General features: G+C 40.9%; 1 pseudogene; it reads left to right on the forward strand.

The window, feature by feature from the left end:
- Positions 1-22,205, forward strand: part of LOC136767312 (zinc-alpha-2-glycoprotein-like) — a 39,767-nt pseudogene that overhangs the window by 11,558 nt on the left and 6,004 nt on the right.

A 22,205-nucleotide genomic window follows, 5' to 3' on the forward strand; every position in this document is an offset into this window, starting at 1 on the left:
AGACACAACTGACCAGTTCTGTGGTTGGTTATGCCTTCAGTTTGGACACAACACAATAATACAACATCCATAAATCTGTTTCAATAACTTTTATTTAAAGTATCAATAACAAATACATTGTGTTGTATAGTCAATAAGAACACAAGCCTTGTTGGGGTTTATTTTTGGTAATTAGTACTGTATCAAAATATAATCCTCCACAGCTGAGCAGGTCTAGTATTTTCTATTAGTATTACATAGTATTGGTTTTAAGGAATATCTGTAATTTTACTATTATCTGTACATGTTTTCTTGTAATGTTGTTTTGTGATGCAAGATGTTTTCTGAAACTTAGGTTTAAAATTGTTTTGTCTCCTTTCACAGAACACAAAACTGAACCTGTTTTGTCAAAATGTTAACTGACCTATGTGTGAATGATTTTTAATGTTAGTGAAATATATAAATTGTTGATGAACTCATAAAGCTGTGGTAACTGTTAGCAGGCCGGCCCTCAGTGTCCCTCCACTCTGAAGGAGGTCAGACCCGGCTGGATGCAGGTCAGAGGGCTGGTACCCTGAGCCTGCAGTGATCTGGACAGACGGGGACGGACACGACTGGAGAGAGACAGTCAGCGGCGTCTCACTGTCAGCAGCTCCATCCCAGTCAGACAGGAGTCCACTGTCTTCACCTGCCTGATTAGAAGCATAGATCCTAAAATAGACTGGGACGCCCAACTGCACATACCCAGTGAGTATTACATATTTACACACTATTTTGACTGTTTTCATGCTCAACCACTTCAACTCCAGATGGAAAAATGAAAACCCTTCCCAGGTACCAGATTTGAAAGATGATGTTTAAACACCTGAAATTGCCTTAAAATGTAAATATTTGATGAATGAAATACAAACAATTTACAAAAAATTGCTCTTCTGATAATCCAGTGGAGACGAATGGACAGTGAGTGTCTGGATGCTTGTGTGGCATTTCATGAGTTACATAGATAGTGGACAGTGAGGAATCAACATACATGTGTACCTGGATGATTGTGTGTCTTGTCCTGAGTTTAGACAGATTATGTATCAAACCATTCACAGCACTGCTCTCCATGTGACTCTCACTCTGTGAGGTTATTTCACTAATCCAGGGGGTTACGCCTGTAACAGTCAGTCAGTGATATTCTCAGTGTTTTTTAATGTTTGGGCAGCAGTTAAGAGGAACAGTAAGTCTACCAATCCCACAATTTGAGGCTGCAGTCACTCTGGCTTTTACCCAGCCTGTCTGTCCCAGCTGGACCAGTTAAACCAGAGCTTCATTACTGGCAGTCAGGAGTCTGTCAGCATTGTTATTCATTCCACCCTCTGTATTTTCTCCTTATTTTTCTGCAGAGAACGAGACACTGTTTGAATCTCACGGTAAGTAAATTAATTAACAACTATAATCCTTATCTGTAGCGGCTCCTTATTCATGTTAAGTTGCAGCACCGTTAAAAGGACATGATTTCAGCTCTTTTCATTTTTCTGGGGCGAAATTAGTTTTTTTTTCAAATAAATTGAGTATTTCAGTTAAAAGCCACAAATAACTATTACAATTAAATCTGCAAAATATAATAAATATAATGAGTTAGATTGTCTTTAGACCTTTATAAGTATAACAGTGTGCTATGTTTGATTTGCAGCACTTCATCTACTTCATAGAAAGCTGTCACTGTGCGGTGAAAAAAGATGAAAAAAGATGAAAGAACCAGGAATCAAATGTACATTATTTATTTATTTATTTATTTATTGGCAGATGCTAGGGTCACTTAGATTACACAAGCAATTTGCTTTGCATTGCACTGCATGTTCAAGTATTTGACCCCGTTAAACAGACGGTAAAGAATCATGGTTCAGTACTGCATGCTTCAGTACAGCAGACTGTGCAGCTGCTTGTGTTGAGTCAATCTGAAGCAGTTTCACAGCTGATTGATACTGGTCGTGTGTAAGTCTTGCTCTCGGGCTGCTAATAACACACAACACTGTGTGAGCTGCCATGTAAGACTGCTAGGTTAAGCTGGCAGCAGGCCCAGACTGGCATACCGGTCATCGGACCAGCAAACTGGTCTTGCAACCTCCCCCCCATACCCCCCCTGGTGGGCCATCACATTGACTGTTTTGGTCGTCTCCCACCCCCCCGGAACAAATCGCCAGCCCCCCATGGTCGACACATCCCCTCCGCTATTGCCCTTGAATTCCATTGTCAACGTCCCAATCTGACCCTGGTTGGCCACAATAAATACATACACTGAGGTGTTTTCCAGCACTGCTATTCTTTACTACAGTGCTGTGTGCTGTAGTGTATTTGAAAGTGCCCAGGCCTGACACCAGTGTCTCTGACTCCACTCCTGTGTGTCTTTGCAGATGAGGAGTATCAGTGGACATTCAATGGTAAGTAAATCCATAAAGACATTGAATTCTCCTCTATAGCCAATAGGCATCCATCTCACATAGCAGCCCTTTAAAAGCATCACTCCTGCTTTTACCCACAGAATGAGCAGATTGTCTCAGTGTGAATAAACATTCACTGTCCATGGGTTAGTATTATTATAAGTGTTTAGAGGTAGAGAAATGTTTTAATAGTTTTACAAGATATAATTAGCAAGTGAACCTTTAAGACGCATTTTTATTTTCTTATTTTTATTGTAATCTAAACAAAGTTGTATTGTCATCAGTTATAAGAGATATAGAATATTAAAGCAGTTTCCCTGTCATTAATGGACTGTCTCTTTCTCTGCAGTTTGTCATGGACGATGGGGTGAGTGTTTAATGAGTCTCTATGAGAGGCAGGGAGCTGCACATCCAGTCACTGCTCTACCCACATAGATCTTGGGTCTCAGAAATTATTTAGACTTTTGCAATCATATGAGACAACAATTTAATGGATCAGGAATGATTAAAAAGTTTCATTATAATAAGATAATCCAATTTGACCATTAATCATGGTAGTTATTATATTTAAACCATGGGAATAATTTACATTTCTTCAGCACTTGCTGAGTGCTGGCAGCTTTTGTCGAGAGCTTGAAAATCAAGTAATTTCATTTTTTTCTGTGGACTTATTCCATTTTTATATATACATATTGTTTCACTTTGTGGTTGGCATATTTTCTTGGCCCTCTGTAATAATAAGTCTTGCTGGCTGCCAGCTCAAAGCTGTGGGGAACTGAGAGGCCAGTGGCTGCCGTGATGTGACAGTCGTGTGAACCTGGCAGACAGGGCTGCAGCAGCAGTGACAGCGCAGAGACAGATATGCAGCATTAGCTGTGGGTACTGAAGGCAGGAGACGGTTGGGTTCTGGTTGGTTTGGTTGTCTGCGGTATTGTTGAGAGATCAACAATGGGGTAGTGGAACTGATGAATCTATTTTTTTCGTCTGTATGGCGGACTCAGTTGCGACACTATAACATCAACACTAAGTATTGTGTCAAGGAGAACTGTGGAGAAGTATTGTGGGACATAAGTATCTTAGAAAACAGCTGTTGGAACGATTTTGTTTTGTTCATGGGACAACTGGAGCATCAATCAATGAGCAGCAGGCGCATATTGGTATACTAGTATGTTGCGGTTATTTGTGTTGTTGTGGTGGGAAGATACATGCTTGCTCCGTATTGGGTTGCCCTGACGTTAAGTGTTTCCTATGAAGTCTTGCATATTTGTACAATTCTGGCATTGCTATGCTAATGAAATGTGCTAACTAATGCCTGTATATGTTTGTTTGCTTGCGATCTGCATATTTGCACAAGTCTAGAGTGGTTATGCTATTTTCTAGGTATTTTGCATATTTGCAGATTACTATAGCTGTGTTATGTTACTGTTCCCTATGGAGATTTGCATGTTTGTACACAATTCTAGTTGTATGCTAATGAAATGTTCTAATTAATGCCTGCTCATGTCTGCTTGCCTGTGATCTGCACATTTGCACAGTTCTAGAGTTTTATTAATTAAATGTTCTAACTAATGTCTGCTCATGTCTGTTTGCTTGTGATTCACATATTTGCTCATGTCTAGAGTAGTTATGTTATTGTCTCTACAGTGATGTAAAAAAGTATTTGATCCCCTACTGATTTTGTATGTTTGCCCACTGACAAAGAAATTATCAGTCTATAATTTTAATGGTAGGTGTATTTTAACAGTGAGAGACAGAATAACAACAAAAAAATCCAGAAAAACGCATTGCAAAAAAGTTATAAATTGATTTGCATGTTAATGAGGGAAATAAGTATTTGATCCCCTATCAATCAGCAAGATTTCTGGCTCCCAGGTGTCTTTTATACAGGTAACGAGCTGAGATTAGGAGCACTCTCTTAAAGGGACTCTCCTAATCTCAGCTCGTTACCTGTATAAACGACACCTGTCCACAGAAGGAATCAATCAATCAGATTCCAAACTCTCCACCATGGCCAAGACCAAAGAGCTGTCCAAGGATGTCAGGGACAAGATTGTAGACCTACACAAGGCTGGAATGGGCTACAAGACCATCGCCAAGCAGCTTGGTGAGAAGGTGACAACAGTTGGTGCGATTATTCGCAAATGGAAGAAACACAAAATAACTGTCAGTCTCCCTCGGTCTGGGGCTCCATGCAAGATCTCACCTCGTGGAGTTTCAATGATCATGAGAACGGTGAGGAATCAGCCCAGAACTACACGGGAGGATCTTGTTAATGATCTCAAGGCAGCTGGGACCATAGTCACCAAGAAAACAATTGGTAACACACTATGCCGTGAAGGACTGAAATCCTGCAGCGCCCGCAAGGTCCCCCTGAAGTTTGCCAATGAACATCTGAATGATTCAGAGGAGAACTGGGTGAAAGTGTTGTGGTCAGATGAGACCAAAATAGAGCTCTTTGGCATCAACTCAACTCGCCGTGTTTGGAGGAGGAGGAATGACCCCAAGAACACCAACCCCACCGTCAAACACGGAGGTGGAAACATTGTGCTTTGGGGGTGTTTTTCTGCTAAGGGGACAGGACAACTGCACCGCATCAAAGGGACGATGGACGGGGCCATGTACCGTCAAATCTTGGGTGAGAACCTCCTTCCCTCAGCCAGGGCATTGAAAATGGGTCGTGGATGGGTATTCCAGCATGACAATGACCCAAAACACACAGCCAAGGCAACAAAGGAGTGGCTCAAGAAGAAGCACATTAAGGTCCTGGAGTGGCCTAGCCAGTCTCCAGACCTTAATCCCATAGAAAATCTGTGGAGGGAGCTGAAGGTTCGAGTTGCCAAACGTCAGCCTCGAAACCTTAATGACTTGGAGAGGATCTGCAAAGAGGAGTGGAACAAAATCCCTCCTGAGATGTGTGCAAACCTGGTGGCCAACTCCAAGAAACGTCTGACCTCTGTGATTGCCAACAAGGGTTTTGCCACCAAGTACTAAGTCGAAGGGGTAAAATACTTATTTCCCTCATTAACATGCAAATCAATGTATAACTTTTTTGAAATGCGTTTTTCTGTATTTTATTGTTGTTATTCTGTCTCTCACTGTTAAAATACACCGACCATTAAAATTATAGACTGATCATTTCTTTGTCAGTGGGCAAACGTACAAAATCAGCAGGGGATCAAATACTTTTTTCCCTCACTGTAGCTATTTTGCATATTTGCACATTGTGTCCTCTTTGAATTTTGCATATTTGCACAATACTATAGATGTATTATGCTACTGTTACCTATGAAGTCTTGCATAGTTGCACACAATTCTTGAGTTCTGTTACTGAAATGTTCTAACTAATGCCTGCATATTTATGTTTATTAGTGATCTGCAAATTTGCACAAATCTAGAGCTGTGATGCCAAGCTAATTAAATATTCTAATTCCTACATATGTTTGTGTGCTATTTGTAATATGCTTATGTGCACATTTCTAGAGTTATGATATGTTTAATGTAATATGTTTCTGTTATGTTCATGTCTGGTTTGTCTATTGATGAGATTATGTGTTGTACCTGTAATTATTTTGAATATATATTATATATCTGCATGAGTATGGTTGATTTGTGATGACTTATTGTTTTCAGTATATGGAGAGTGCATTGTGGATATAATAGAAAATATAAATTTGACCTTTACAGTGTATTGTCCTATCTTAGCTGGCAAATGCCAATTAATGTGGGTGTGAAGTGTTTCATGGGGGGTTCTGTGGGTAGAAACACAGGTCCTACGTAACTGGTTTTGTATGGTCTTTTATTTTATTTGGTGGGTTTAATATGCTCACCTGACGCCCAACATTGTTTAAACCATACAAATTCTGTTACAACGTCAAACACTATTTTCTCAAATGTTAAGAAAAGTAAAATAAAATAAAAAGTCATATTGTAAGAAATATAATTCCAAAGTATTTAATATTAAAAACAGGATTTATCTGATTGTCTTTTAATAAACCTAATCAAAGTCTTATTTAGCCCTTATTTGGATCCTTGACCAGGGGAGATGTGTATTTTGTGGTATTACTCAGTATGTGACAATGTATTCTGTGTACAGCTGTGACCGATCTCTGGTCATTCACACTTTATTATTACTTTAAATTGTAATGCTCACTGAGAATCACACTGAATCACTTTCTTCATCATCTAAGGTCAGTCAATGGTCTTCTCATGGTGGCAGAGGGGAGGAAGTTCAGCTGTGAGCTCTGTGTCCTCCTCCCAGCGCAGGGCTGATAATAATGGCGTCTCTCTGTACGGCTCAGACAGGAGTGTTGATGCAGACGGGCAGCCAGTGTCTCAGTGCTGTGTTTGCTGTAGAGCAGCTCAGACACTTCAACACCAGTTCATTCACTGATCCTGGTCAACAGGGGGTGGGGCCGGGTCTGTGACAGGGGTGAGAAACACAGTGACTGTCTCTTCAGCCCAGCTAGTGTTTATAGATGGTGCTGATCACACAGGGACACAGTGGAGTGTTTATCTAGGAAAAGCACTGGGATATCAATATTATTCCTGCTATGTGTACAGTGAGTGTCGGGTATTTACCGGTGATACAGGTGTCCTCCCAGGGACAACACCAGGGTAGTTCTTGGGGTTAACTACAAAAACAAATTAACTGCCAAATTTGTTATTTGTTATAGGCTATCTGTACCTGTATTTCTTCTAATCATAAATAACCTAAAAGTGATTTAATTAAAGTTTTGTAAACTGAGATTGGTCGGTCTTAAAAAAAATGATCATGTTTGGTCCTAGAGGAGCAGGTAAGTGGAAAAATAACAAATATATAAGTAAGGGTTGTGTAGTTATGTATACATTTAGTTATATACATCAATATAATTGTACGCAAGAGCACATCAATGCATATAGTAATCATAGCAGTTGTTGTTCAAGTGTTCAAGATGATCACATTGCCTTTTACTGCACTATAAGATTTGAATTAGGTTTGAATCAAATCAAAAGTTTGATCGACCAAATAATCACATTTAACAAATCCGTGCCAATATCAGTTTTTAGTTTGGGGTATACATAGGGTGACCAGATGACTGCGTGTTCACTTTGAAGGCTCACTAACAGGCCCACAGTCTGCACCTGTATGAGTCAACAGAGCACCTGACACAAAACACTGGCTTCACAGACAGATTAATGCAGCACCATGGCCAATGTTATTCTAGGAAGGGTAGAGTTTTTGGGATTCTCTGTAAAATAAATTAACTGTAACTGTAACATTATTCTTCAAATAATGTAGACCTTATCTATCGGCTCAAATTAGCAGCATAAGTAATGAATTCACAATAAAATATATTGTATAGGGAAAAAATTAAGTGGAAACATAACAATTTGTATTTTCTCAAAACTTTTCCGCATAGGTTCGTTTTTTTCAAATGCACATTATTCCTTAATTTCATATTCTATTTTCACCAAACAACTTCTACAAAATTCAATATGAGTGGTATTTCAACATAAAATCTTCATCTCAAAAATCCCCATAGATGTTAATGGAGGAAAAAGGTCAACATTTCAAAAAACGCATTTTGTTTTGTGAAAACAAACTTGGTAGTAGTGTAATATAGTTTGTCTAATCATGATCAACTATTCAGAATATTATAGTACAGGTTGTCTAGTTTCATTTGATAGTTGTCACATACCTGAGGCCAGGGCTCTGTGCAGGCCAGTATTCCTTATAATGTCCATATTAAACACCAGGAGAAAATGCATCTGAGTGTAAAGAGTTAATATACAGCAAAAACGAATAGTGGGTGCAAAACATCTTCACTAAATTCTGAAAATGATTATACATACCATGAAATGTTGCACCAGCCTCATCAGAGAGGTATTCTGGAGCATTAGATCTTCTCAGGGATGCGTTCATTCTCTGGGATCCCCAAACTGGAGAAACTGGAAATACAATGAGGCACTTACGAATACCCTCCTCAGACTAAAACAATATGATATGTAAACGCTGAATAGTTCTTTGGAATTCACAAGTTTCGGATATACTGTATTTGTTGATTAAAATTGGTCAGAAATATTGTAATGTCTTATTCAACACCATTGTTACCCTTACAATCATTTTCTTTGGCATTGGGATCGCTAAGTATTAGGAGAGTTTCCAGACATAAAAGCAACACAAGAATGTTGTGTTGGCTCTTAGATTAGAAGGGTTATTTTCTAACACATGTTGTACTTACAGTTAGGTGCTTTAGGCAAATATGTAGACTTGTGTAGTGGTTTCTCCAGTTTCTTCTTCTTTTGGCAATTTTGTTCACCTTCATCTAAAACACACACACACACACACAAAATGCTTGACTTACAGCACTCATTGTTTTTTTTATGTGTATCCATCATAACAAATATCCACAGCGTGAAAAAATAAATGTGTCTAAATGCTGTAACTATCTGATAATAATAATTGTAAATGTAAGGTTTGTTCCAAATGAAAAACAAACAAACATTTGAATCTAATTCTGTGTATAAAGATTAATTGTCATAGTACCATGTTGAACTATTCAGCAAGGTCTTGACAGATTCTGAGACTGACCACCATGCCTGCAGTCTCCTCTTCAGCCCCATGGATCGAGAGGTGGGATGCTCCATATGAGCCTCCAGGAAAGAGGGAAGGATTTGGGGTGTGGGGGGGAAGTGCCAACAAAGGGTTGTCATTTTTGTAACTGTTGTGAGGACAGCCAAAACACTGTTGTAGTTATCCTAAAACTATATTAAGCTATTTTCAAATAGAAAACTGGGACCAGTAATCCATATTGGTAAATACATGTATTAGTAACAAACTAATATTAATGGTAGTTACAAATGTAGTTACAATTATTTACTTTACCATTGAACAGTTTTACACATTCAGTACATTGTAGCAATGGATAATTGTGTGTACAGATGTAGCTACAGTGCATAATCATGTTTTGACACATGGTGGGTGTTTGCATTGCAAATATTTTAATCCCACAATATAACTCTGTAAATTAAACTATAACAAGACACGTTCTAAGGTTCATTTCCAGCTGAAGGACAGAGTGTGGGTGTGCACTAGGATTGGCCGTGCACCGGCTCCGGACCTGGAGCCGGAGCAGAGCTGCACAGTTTTTGTCAGTTGTGCTCCGGAGCCGGAACGGAGCTGGAGCTGGCATTGCTGGAGCTGGAGTGGAGCTCATCGGAGCGCTCCAGAGCCTGGAGCCAGAGCCGAGGTCATGGAGCTGCTCCACTCTTTCTCCCCTTCATTAAACTCACCCAGATATTAAGTCCAGTTTTCTTAAATTAACAAAATATATAACTTCATAGGTATTGTTGTGTGTTGGGGGTTATAAAATAAGATCAGTTCTCACTCCAGCTATTAGTACATAATACATTATTTTTTATTAATTGTAATTATATGACACCTTCACTTTCTCACACCTCTCACTTTCTAGAAGTGATTCTATAATCTCATGGCGTCTTTCATAAACCACTAGCAAAATAAGTAAAGTCCATTTTAACTCTAAAGTTTTAAGTATTTCCAAATTATTTTATTCCAACCAAATTCTTCATCTGCCTAAATTAACCTCATTTTATAGCCGTCTGTTATCTGAAATGTCCTGACTTTAGTTTGTCCAAAAGTTGGTTGCCAGGGAGTTAAGGTCACATGCTGGAGTTACCCCTGAACCTTGTTTGCCACTTTGGAGATACGAAAATAACGGATTCCTGTTGGGGGGGGGGGTTACGAAATGTCAGCCAAGAAGGGGTGCTGGCAACTAGACAATGATGAGAGGGTGGTTGAGGGCAAATTGTACACTGATAACATTAATGACATATTCAATAGAAATCAGAATGGATTTAATCAGGAGTTTTTGCCACTGATCAACACCGAAAATTTCTATAATGTCAAAGTAAAAAATATGATTACATTTTTCTCTACATTAATTACAAATACAAAACAGGAAATAATTGAATTCATAAGTAATCACCCCTTCAGTCAATATTTGTTAGAAGCACCTTTGGCAGATTTTACAGCCATGAGTTTGTGTGGATAAGTCTCTACCAGCTTTGCACATCTGGACACAGCAATGTTTGCCCATTTGTCTTTGCAAAATTGCTCAAGCTCCATCAAGTTGGATGGGGAACTTTGGCGAACAGCAATTTTCAACTCTTTCCACATATTCTCAATTGGATAGAGGCTCTGGATTTGACTGGGCCACTCTAGGACATTGACTTTTTTGTTTTTAAGCCACTCCAATGTGGCTTTGGCTGTATGTTTGGGGTTATTGTCCTGCTGGAAGATTAATCTTCGCCCATCCCAGGTCTCTTGCAGACTTCAGCAGGTTTTCTTACAGGACTTCTCTCTACTTTGCTGCATCCATTTTACATAATGCTGCCACCACCATGCTTCACGGTAGGGATGGTGTTCTCAGGATGATGTGCAGTGTTAGGCTTGCACCAAATGTAGCACTTAGCGTTGAGGCCAGAAAGCTCTTTGGTCTCATCAGACCATAGAATCTTCCTCTACTGGGTCTCAGAGTTTCCCACATGCCATATACACTAATTAGAAGGGGTGTCCACATACTGTTGGCCATGTAGTGTACAAATACCAGACAGTCCACTAAATTCTGTCCGGCTGGCAGTTATAGTTTATTAATATTTTGTTCTTGTTAAAGTTATTTGCATAAAGGAATTAAAAAAGGAATCATTATCTATAATGTTTGAATTCTAGTTTGCACTGTTTTCTGTGGCTCCGGAGCTGGAGCTGGTTAAAAGCAGCCGGAGCTGGAGCTGGGGCTGCTGGAGCCGGCCTGGAGCTGGAGCTGAACCTCTAGAGCCACTCCGGAGCCGGAGCCAGCAATCCCTGAACACTGCCAACCCTAGTGCGCACCCATCCCCTGTCTAAGGCTGCAGATAATTTTACTTCTAAGTTTGCCCTGCACTGGAAAGGTCCATTCCGTGTTGTTAGGGTGCTGGGACCAGTGACTGATCTGGTTGCTTGTGAACTGACTGGTCAACATGCCCAGAATGTGCTTGTTGTGAATTTGAAGCCTTTTTCCCCACTGCTTGGCAACTTGATGATATGCCTAGTGGTGTTTAAATGTTCTTGGTTGGACAGGTATTTTTACTGTAGCCACAATTACTTGTGTATTTTCTTAGGTGGGGGTAGTGTGGCAACTGCATTTAATTTGTGTGTGTGTGTGGATGTTAGGGGTACTCCCACCGCTAGAGGTGCTCGTTCATTGGGATAAAAGTGGGTGTGGGTTGTTTGTAATGAGTCTCCCTTTTGATTTATTTTTGATTTATCATGTGGACTACTTAATGACCAATTGAGAAATATCAAATGGAGAAATATTTCAGTTTAAAACTTAATATACAGGTTCTACACTTTTTCTCATGTTAACATTTAAATGACACCTTAATCATTTCCCCATATACTATATACAATATTTACATAGAAATTGTTTACAAAAATTTGTGATCAAACTTTTTATCTTCAAGAAAATAGAACAAAACTTCTATGCATTTGTGAGCATGCGAATCTGATGCAGAGGAGACAAACGAAGAGCAGGAAGTTGTATGGTCCTGTGCACTGGAGACTGAGGTGAAATGACACTGAGCACAATACAGTTTTGCCCCATTGTGTGTCCAGTTTAGGATTTAAGCGGAAAAATGTAGGCTATAGGCCAGATGTCCAGTCCACCTATGCTATAGTTTCCTGTTCTCATTATGCTCTCTATGTTGTTGTGGGTCTGTTGTGCACTGTTCTGCGCTGTACTTCGTGTTGTAATCCTAACTTCATCAAACACTTCTATTCACGACTGTAGCTCTGTCAGTGACGTGAAAAAACACTCTGTAAATTCATTAAAACTAAGTATTAAACAACAAGGTGTAATGCATAAGACACTCCTTTGCCCTTTGCATGGCTGTGGGTAAACAGCAGCTCATCTCTAGTGCTATAAACTAAGACCATGTAAACGCGAGAGGGAGAGAGAGGGGCATTTCATCTGTGACTGAGCATAGTGTCTTTAGTGAGGTCAAAACACACGTCAGGGATGTAAATGCCAAATTTCATGTAAATATGACCAGGCCCACATTAAACCACATTGGGCCCCAGGTCTATAATGTTTTTCTAGCTCACCCCCATTCCCCTTCCAGTCTATGATAGAAATGCACTATCAACGGAAATCAGTGACTAAAAGCACATAAAGAATGATAATGTACCATACTAAAACATTACTGGTCTGATTGAAATAAGCCAACTGAAAAAGTTAAGTACCATCGTTTCTATGCCAGCGCATAGCACAGGCCACACTTTTTAGATACCAGTAAACAAATCATGCAGCATCAACATTTGATCTGCAACATTTATAACATCATTCACCACCAACACAACAAGAGCAACACAAGCATGGACCGTGGAGTGCATCTTCAGAAGTGGGGACATAACCAGCTCACCCAGTGCCCAGTGAGACGTGTTGCCATCAGTGTCAGTGTGTAGTTCACAGGCTGCTACAAAACTTGTGTCATATTTAATGGGAGGGAAAATGTACAGTTTGCTTCGCAATTTAACAACACCAGATAAGCCTGCTACCAAGCCCTGCATGCCAATTATGAACAATCAGCTGAAAACACACCACTACAACTTGATAAGGTGCTAGCAGAGGCAGCAGCGGTGTTCAAAGATGGCATTGGCACGCTCAAGGACATAAAGGCCAAGATCGTTTTAACAGAAGGTGCATCTCCCTGTTTCCACAAGGCACGCCAAGTATCTTATGCCACCAGAGAGAAGGTAGATGAGGAGCTGGATCACCTTGAGCAGCTGGGCATTTTGAACAAGGTCAGCTGGAGTGAATGGGCAACCCCAATAATGCCAGCTGTAAAGAAAAATGGTGCCGTTAGGGTGTGTGGTGACTTTAAGGTAACCATCAACCCAGTCCTTCAAACTGACCAGTACCCACTTCCTCGCAGTGAGGATATTTTTCAGTTGTTGTCAGGAGGCAAACGCTTTAGTAAACTAGACCTCACACAAGCATACCTCCAGATGGAAGTAGAGGAGGAGTCTAAGAAATGTCTTACCATTAATACACACAGGGGCCTTCTTCAGTACAATCAGCTTGTCTATGGTGTGGCTTCAGCTCCAGCCTTGTGGCAGCGCGCGATGGATCAAGTGCTCCAAGGTATACCTGGTTGCAGATGTTACTTGGACGACATCATTGTTACTGGAGTCAATGATGAAGCCCACCTGTGAAACCTGAAACAAGTACTCCAGAAGCTAGAGGAGTATGGGTTGAGAGTAAACCGCAGTAAGTGTGAGTTCTTCAAAGTCTCAGTTACATATTGTGGACGTGTCATTGATGCTGACGGACTTCACAAATCTCCGGATAAGGTGGAAGCAGTCCTGAAATTGCCACGTCAAGTAAATGTGTCTCAGCTCAGGTCATTTATGGGACTGGTAAATTATTACCACAAATTTTTACCCAATTTGTCAACTACTCTCTACCCACTGAACCAGCTTTTACAAAAAGAATGGAAGTGGTCAAAACGCTGTGAAGAGGCATTCCAAAAGGCAAAGCAGGCAGCTACCTCAGATCAAGTACTGATGTACTGCAATCCAGCATTAGAAATATGATTTGCATGTGATGCCTCACCTTATGGTATTAGTGCAGTAATCTCTCATGTCATGCCTAATGGCAGTGAAAAACCAATTGCTTTTGCCTCCAGATCACTCTCGTCCACTGAACACATGCGCAGATTGAGAGGGAGGCGTTAAGTTTAGTCTGGGGAGTGTAGCGTAAGGTACACTTATAAATTTCAATTAAAGAAGTGAATTTATAGTATCACCTTATCACGAATCCTGGAATCTTGTAGAACTCAATTTCTGTAATAATCGGACGCAGACACCAATTCCAAAGATATAAATTGTCAAATTTATTCAAAACAAAGACTAAATGTAGCACTACACTAATTATACAAAAGGGAAAAACTAATTAAAATTCAACTCTAGATCAACAAATCAAAGACAAATCACTTCCGTGACCAAATCAAAGACCATGGGATCGCATATGATAACACAAATCGTTAAACAAAAAAGGTTATAAACACGTTGACTACAATACCGGTTAGTAAGACGAAGGTGAGTCTCTTGTTAGTATTATTAGTCAGACATTAAATAACTACGCAGGTTAGTATTTATGTCAGGTAACTTCTCGTTATATATATATCAGTCTCATTTACGTTTAGGTGCCGAGAAAGATCCTATCATTACTTGTTACCACAATTTCCCTTAACTGATTATTATTCAATGATTAAGGATAGGCAGGGCCACCAATAATCTAATGTCTATTAACTTGTGTCAATTTCAGACTAAACAGTTAAACAGGAATGAGAAGATATTTCTCGGCGTTGACAGATTTTATTTCTAAAATTATCAACAAAACAGTTTAATGCAACACACATTTATATTTAAGAAAACTAAATGATATTACACATTCTAGAGTTATGACTGGGAGAAGGAGATTGAGCCGTACGAAGAATTCTTTTAAAGGACTTTATTAAATAAAGAACTTTACAGACTGCGCTGACCGCCTGTGCCCACCTGATCAGTGGAGTTTTACAGCTGGACAATTGACTAAGTCGACTGTATACGAAAGTGTCAGTCATTTAAATAGCTATTTGAGTCTTAAGAAACTTGACCCTTGGAACGAACAGGGCCCTGCTTTCCTCAAAGACTTTGTCTTCAAGTAACTACCGTGGAACCCTGCTTACAAAGAAGATTTTGTGCACAACCTTGGAGCCTTCAAACCAGTGGAAAATCTGTTTGGAAACGACTCTACTTTCGCGAAACCCCAACTTCCAGGTGCATCGACTGAGTGGAAGTTCTTGGACAAAGCCGAACCGGACTGCCTTTGTTCCAAACCACACGGACCTCGTGCCGTGTGCTGTTATCTGAGCCCGAAGCCAGAGAGGCCTCTCTGCGACGAAGTTCAGATAAGTTTAACAGTTTGGAGTTCATGATTCATGACATTTGAGAAATCAATTAGAAATGTCAATCTGTGATTTATAACTCTAGAATGTGTAATATCATTTAGTTTTCTTAAATAAATGTGTGTTGCATTAAACTGTTTTGTTGATAATTTTAGAAATAAAATCTGTCAACGCCGAGAAATATCTTCTCATAACTGTTTAACTGTTTAGTCTGAAATTGACACAAGTTAAAAGACATTAGATTATTGGTGGCCCTGCCTATCCTTAATCATTGAATAATAATCAGTTAAGGGAAATTGTGGTAACAAGTAATGATAGGATCTTTCTCGGCACCTAAACGTAAATGAGACTGATATATATATATAATGAGAAGTTACCTGACATTAAATACTAACCTGCGTAGTTATTTAATGTCTGACTAATAATACTAACGAGAGACTCACCTTCGTCTTACTGTATTGTATTGTAGTCAATGTGTTTATAACCTTTTTTGTTTAACGATTTGTGTTATCATATGCGATCCCATGGTCTTTGATTTGGTCACGGAAGTGATTTGTCTTTGATTTGTTGATCTAGAGTTGAATTTTAATTAGTTTTGCCCTTTTGTATAATTAGTGTAGTGCTACATTTAGTCTTTGTTTTGAATAAATTTGACAATTTATATCTTTGGAATTGGTGTCTGCGTCCGATTATTACAGAAATTGAGTTCTACAAGATTCCAGGATTCGTGATAAGGTGATACTATAAATTCACTTCTTTAATTGAAATTTATAAGTGTACCTTACGCTACACTGATTTCCAAAATTTTGTCAAAAGCAATGGCATCAAGCATGTTACTTCAGCACCATATCACCCAGCCACCAATGGTCTGGATGAACGTTTCGTTCAGACACTGAGACAAGCATTACGAGCATCGTCAGCCCAACAAGCAACCCTGCAATTCAAGCTTTCCAATGTTCTGCTTGCTTATAGAACTGCAGTACACTCAACAACAATCAGAGTCCAGCTAGCAAATTTAAGATGTAGACTGGACCTTTTGAAACCTAACCTTCAACAACATGTGATTGACAGGCAGACTGATCGGAGCAAACTCTGATGCAGTGCACAAATCCAAGAATTGCAATCCGGACAAGCAGTCTGGACTTGTGATTACAGGGGGAGTGTCAAGTGGATTCCAGGTACCATCAAGTCCCGACTCAGACAAATGATGTACAAAGTTGAAATAGCACCTGGCACCGTGTGGCGGCGACACATCAATCAGCTCCGTCAGTGGACAGCAAACAGGTCTTTCCCAGAGGCTGCTACAGCCATAGAGATTCCACAAATGCCAGCAACAGACCAGGACCTTCAAGACATGATGGCAGCAGGCGCGATATGCCTAAGTAAGAGCCCCGATGCATTGCCAATTATCATTGCACAAAAAAAGGATGGCTCTATTAGACTCTGTATAGACTACAGGCAGCTTAATTCTAAGACTGTGAGGGATGCATTCCCTCTACCACGCATTGAGGAGGCACTAGATGCATTGGGTGGTGCAAAATTCTTCAGCACCTTGGAGCTCACTGCAGGATATTTTCAAGTAGAGGTAGCAGCACACGTTCACAAAAAAAATACCGCCTTTACAACCCCGATGGTACTCTATGAATGCAATCGGATACCCTTTGGACACCAGAATGCCCCTGCTACCTTCCAGAAAATGAAGACCAGCTGTTTAGGGGATCAGAATTTTTCCACTCTCTTGTTATACCTAGATGACATCATAATCTTCAGTCACACCTTTGAGGAACATCTAGAAAGGCTGGAGAGAGTTTTTTGTCATCTGAGAGAACACGGACTAAAATTGATGCCACGGAAATGTCATTTCCTTCGAACACAAGTGAGATCCCTGGGACACATAGTGTCGGAGAAAGGGATAGCAACTGACCCTGAAAAGGTATGCCAGGTGCAGGACTGGAAAGTTCCCTCGAATCATAAGGAAGTGCTGCAGTTTCTAGGGTTTGCTGGGTATTACCGGAGATTTATCCGGGGCTACTCTCAACTGGCTTCTCCCTTGTTTAAACTTACTGGGGGAAATCTAAAGGGGAAGAGAAAGACCCAGAAGTCTATTACCACACCACTAATCTTTGAGTGGACAGATCAATGTAGCAAAGCTTTCAGTGCTCTAAAAGAGAGAGTGACTAGTGCCCCCATCCTGGGCTATGCTGACTACAGCTTGCCCTTCCTCCTTTAGACTGATGCTTCACTGGAGGGACTGGGGGCTGTCCTAGCACAGGTCCAACGGGGGAAGGAAAGGGTCATCTCGTTTGCAGCCCGTCGCCTTTCACCTGCAGAAAAAAGGTATCCTGCCCACAAGTTAGAGGTCTTAGGGCAGTAACAGAAAGATTTAGAGACTACCTCTACTGCCAAGAATTCACTGTCTTGACTGACAATAATCCACTAGTGTATGTTACCAGCATGGCCAAATTGGATGCCACAGGACAAAGGTGGGTTGCCCAGCTGGCTCTATTCGATTTTGAAATCCAGTACAGACCGGGCAAGGACAACGCCAATGCAGACGGCCTCTCTAGAATGCCAAGAAGAGATGTAGCAGATGCCCTTCAGGTTGGCTGCCAAGTGACAAGCATTTCCAGTCCATTGGGAGGAGGGGCTCCCTTGCTAAAGGGAGTAGAAGTGGTACCCAATATGTCAGTGCAGGACCTGCAGTGCCACCAGGGCAATGACAGCGTCATTTCAAGGGTGATGTCCTATAAATCTAGCTCCAGACCCCCAAATTCATCAATTCGGATGAAGGAAAGTTATCATGTTCGGCTGTTGCTAAAGCAATGGAAGCAATTGGTTATTAAAGATGGTGTCCTATTCCAGAAATCCTACAGCCAGAAGGGGGAGGAGGTGTTGAGGGTAGTCTTGGCTGAATGCATAAGGGAAAAGACATTCCAAAAGTTGCACAACGAGATGGGACATCCAGGAGTGGAGAGGACGACGGACCTGGTTCGAGCTCAAGTGTACTGGCCTCAAATGCATACCACCATTAAACATTGGTGTGAGAGCTGTGAACACTGTAGTTTGCGCAAGATGCCCTCCCCGATTGCTTGAGCTCCGTTGACCTCCATACAGACAAACCGGTAACTGGAGCTTGTGTATATTGACTTCCTGACCCTGGAACGGTCCTGTGGAGGCTATGAACATATCCTAGTCTTGACCGATCACTTTACGCGGTACGCACAAGCCTACCCAACAAAAGACCAGAAGGCCTCAACAGTTTCCAAAGTATTGTGGAAGAAATACATTTGCCACTATGGGATTCCAGAAAGAATACACTCAGACCAGGGCAGGAGTTTTGAGAGTGGCAACATTCATCAGTTATGTAAAATGATGGGGATAGTATGCAGTAGAACCACACCATACCATCCCCAACGGAATGGAACCACGGAGCAGTTCAACCGCACCCTCATGAATATGTTGGGAACACTGGAGCCTGAACAAAAGGTGAACTGGAAGGAGCACGTGGAATTAACCCACGCCTATTATTGTACCAGGCACGAGTCCACTCAGTACACTCCATTTCTGCTCATGTTTGGAAGGCATCCCAGATTGCCCATGGGCATCATGCTGGGTTTAGCACCAAGCTATGAAGAGATAGAATATGATGATTATGTGGCAGAGCTCAAGTCTTCACTAGGAGAGGCATATCGCCTAGTAGCCCTTCACTCCAACAAAGCTAAAGCCAACCAGAAAAGAAAGTATGATGAAAAGGCAAGAGATCCCAACTTTCAGCCCAGGGACAGAGTCTTGATTGCCAATAAGAGTCAGCGGGGCAAGCAGAATCTTGAGGACAAGTGGGAAAGGAATCCCTATGTAATAGTGGAGAAGCGAGGGGACTTACCAGTATATGTCGTGAGACCAGAAGGAGGTGGAGAGGATCACATCTTACACAGTAATCTCCTGAAACCTTGCACTTTTGTCCCAGAATCATTAGTGAGGTCCACTGCTAGAAGCCACTCACCACAGCCATGCCCAGTTAGCACCGAATCTGAGAATGAGGGTTTCGATTGGGGTTATGGGGGTAGTCAGGGTAGTGACCAAGACCCAAATGATATGAGGGTCCCAATGGTTAGTACTGGGGTAAGAGATAGTATGTCCAGTAGTGAAAATCACACCACTCCTAGGAACAGATTGTATAGGCCCCAAACGGGTAATAAATCCCCTGTTGCAGTAGGCCAGCCCAAAACTGTAGAGGGTAATGATTCTAGTGACTGGTTGGACACTGACAGACAAGACTGGAGGTTTCTGGCTGGAGATGACAGCCTGACCAACGAGGTAGCAAACAGCCCTTCCAAGGTGATCGAAGCGAGTGCGCCAGGCCCCAATCAGACTGTCATTATAGAGTCAACGGAGGACACCTCTCTACAGAATCTCCACAAGATTGCAAGAGGAAGAGAAAATTGGGAGTGGTATAAAAGAGAGAAGGGACTTCTTTCGAAAGTACATGCTATGTATAATGTATGTTGTAAATGTCTTGTACAGACATTTTTTGTAAAGCAGGGGAGAGTGTAACAAAGGTTAATAATATTGTTTAGAAGGAACAGTACAGGACAGGTCAGGGGACAACGTATTCTGGCACTGCATTAATATAGATGTATATACATAGCAGACCGTCATTCCTTAGTTCCCCAGTTCCAGCTCTGGTTTTATTGTACCCCCATGGCCAGTGGAAATGGGAGGAGCGTGGATACTAATATCCTGGCGGGTATTCGGTAAATTCCAGGAAGCTGTATCTGCGAGTCATATCTTTTTGTGTCCTGTGCTGCTGCTGTTATAATACACTCCCTCGTGTTCTGTTTTATTTCCAGGAGGGTGAAATAAAGCCTGTTTCATTCAAGTGGTGCTTCTTGTGTTTCCCTGCAACATCATCACAACGCAGAGTTACTGAAGGGGCTGTGGCCAACAACGAGACTGCTTGATAGACAGACGGACGGGGTAGCTCTTAATAACAACATAGGAGCTAGTGAGATAGGGGTAGATCAGCACTTTGTATATGGAATTCAGAGCCCCTAATCATAATAAATTCTAGTCAGCTAGGACTACAGCCGTCTTTTAGACTTATTTAGCTGGTGTAATCTATTAGTGTTTCCAGATTAGATGCAAGCTTAGGGTGTAAGTAGGAAATAAGGGTTACACTAAAATTGTATTTGCCTTTTTTATTGCTTCCCCACACTGTTTGGATGGAGAAAGTGAGGAGTCCACTTAGACTCCTAGGTCTTTCTCATGTGATACTTAATCTAGTTCTATTCCTCCCATAGTGTAATTATAGTGGACATTTCTGTTACCTGCATGTAATACCTTGCACTTGTCCACATTGAATTTCATCTGCCAGGTGTCGGCCCACAACTGAATATTATCCAAGTCCCTTTGAATAGCCTGTGCTGACAATATTGTATCTGCTGAGCCACCTATTTTAGTATCATCTGCAAATTTGACAAGTTTGCTAACTATCCCAAAGTCCAGATCATTAATATAGATTAGAAAAAGACACCCACCTGTCCCTTTAACTAGAGACCATAGCCTGGCCAGTTAAAAACTTCATTTCCCACAGTCCTCTGGTTCTATCACTTCCCCCATTGGCTCATTCAAATCCTCCATTATCCAATCACAGCCTAGGCAGCCCCTGTTCAGTGTATATATATGGCAGACGTGGGGTGACTCCATTATTTTTTGTTGTTTTCAAACCTTTTTATTCTATCTTCCTATTTACTTTCAATTAAAAACGGTATTTTCTATTTACTTTGATCAAACCTACCATTCAGACATCTATATACTTCTTTGTTTTTTTGTTTTCTAGTAGCACTGTTGTTTATGTAGGGGTTTATTGTTTTGTCTTGAGTGGGTTCCTGTTGAGTGTTGTGTTACAGTTTGTGTGTTGGTTTGTTTTGAACTTCCCTCACAACTATTGCATTCACCTTCACTCCTCATTCCTGGATTATTCCCAAAGACCATTGCAACTCTCAATTTTTTTCCAGTCAACCATTGCTGTTTTCCCTGGACTTCTGCTGGGTGAGCTCACTCCATTCTGTTGACATAGATTTGTTTCTCCAGGATCATTTTCACAACACATCTCAGTTCATTTCACCTTTACTTTGTTACTTTTCTTCAGCTCAACACTTTCTTTTTTTTCTCCTTATTTGCAGTATTTTTCTTCTGTTTAACAAATCCTTTTCTATAATATCAATTGAAATCTGTTCGCTATCTTTATCCTATAGTTATTTTTCTTGTCCTGCCTTCTATCCTTTACTTGTTTCATGGCTTCTTTCCTATCTATCCCCTTTTTGTTTCAGTCGTACTGAATCCCCACAAAGTGTAACGTTTAAGAATTGACACAATCGACGTCCCTGAGTTTGCCGTTTGTCACCCTTGCTGACGTAGTTTATCTGTTTGTAAAGTGGGCCTGTAATCACTCCGTTTGGGGACAGCGCGACTACTGGAGGACCGACTTCAAATCCTGGATTAATGGACAGACGAACCGTAACCATCACACACAAACTGTGATTGGCTGCTGAGTGCTGTGGCCTGGATGCTGTACATTTGAATGTCGTGCAGGGTGATCGTTACAATATCGTATGCTTTTATGTGATCTATAGCCGCAGTTGCGTGTTCAGACAATTCTAATAAATTAGTAAGACTAACTGCCTCGTCTAAACCCATGTTGACTATCTCCAAGAATATGGTTTTCATTAAGATGCTCCTCTATTTTCTGTCTACTCATTTTTTCAAACATTTTACAGGTGATACAGGTGATGCAGGTGAGACTGATTGGTCTGT

Source organism: Amia ocellicauda, chromosome 14 (genome assembly GCF_036373705.1).
Source record: "Amia ocellicauda isolate fAmiCal2 chromosome 14, fAmiCal2.hap1, whole genome shotgun sequence".
In the NCBI taxonomy this organism is placed as follows: domain Eukaryota; kingdom Metazoa; phylum Chordata; class Actinopteri; order Amiiformes; family Amiidae; genus Amia; species Amia ocellicauda.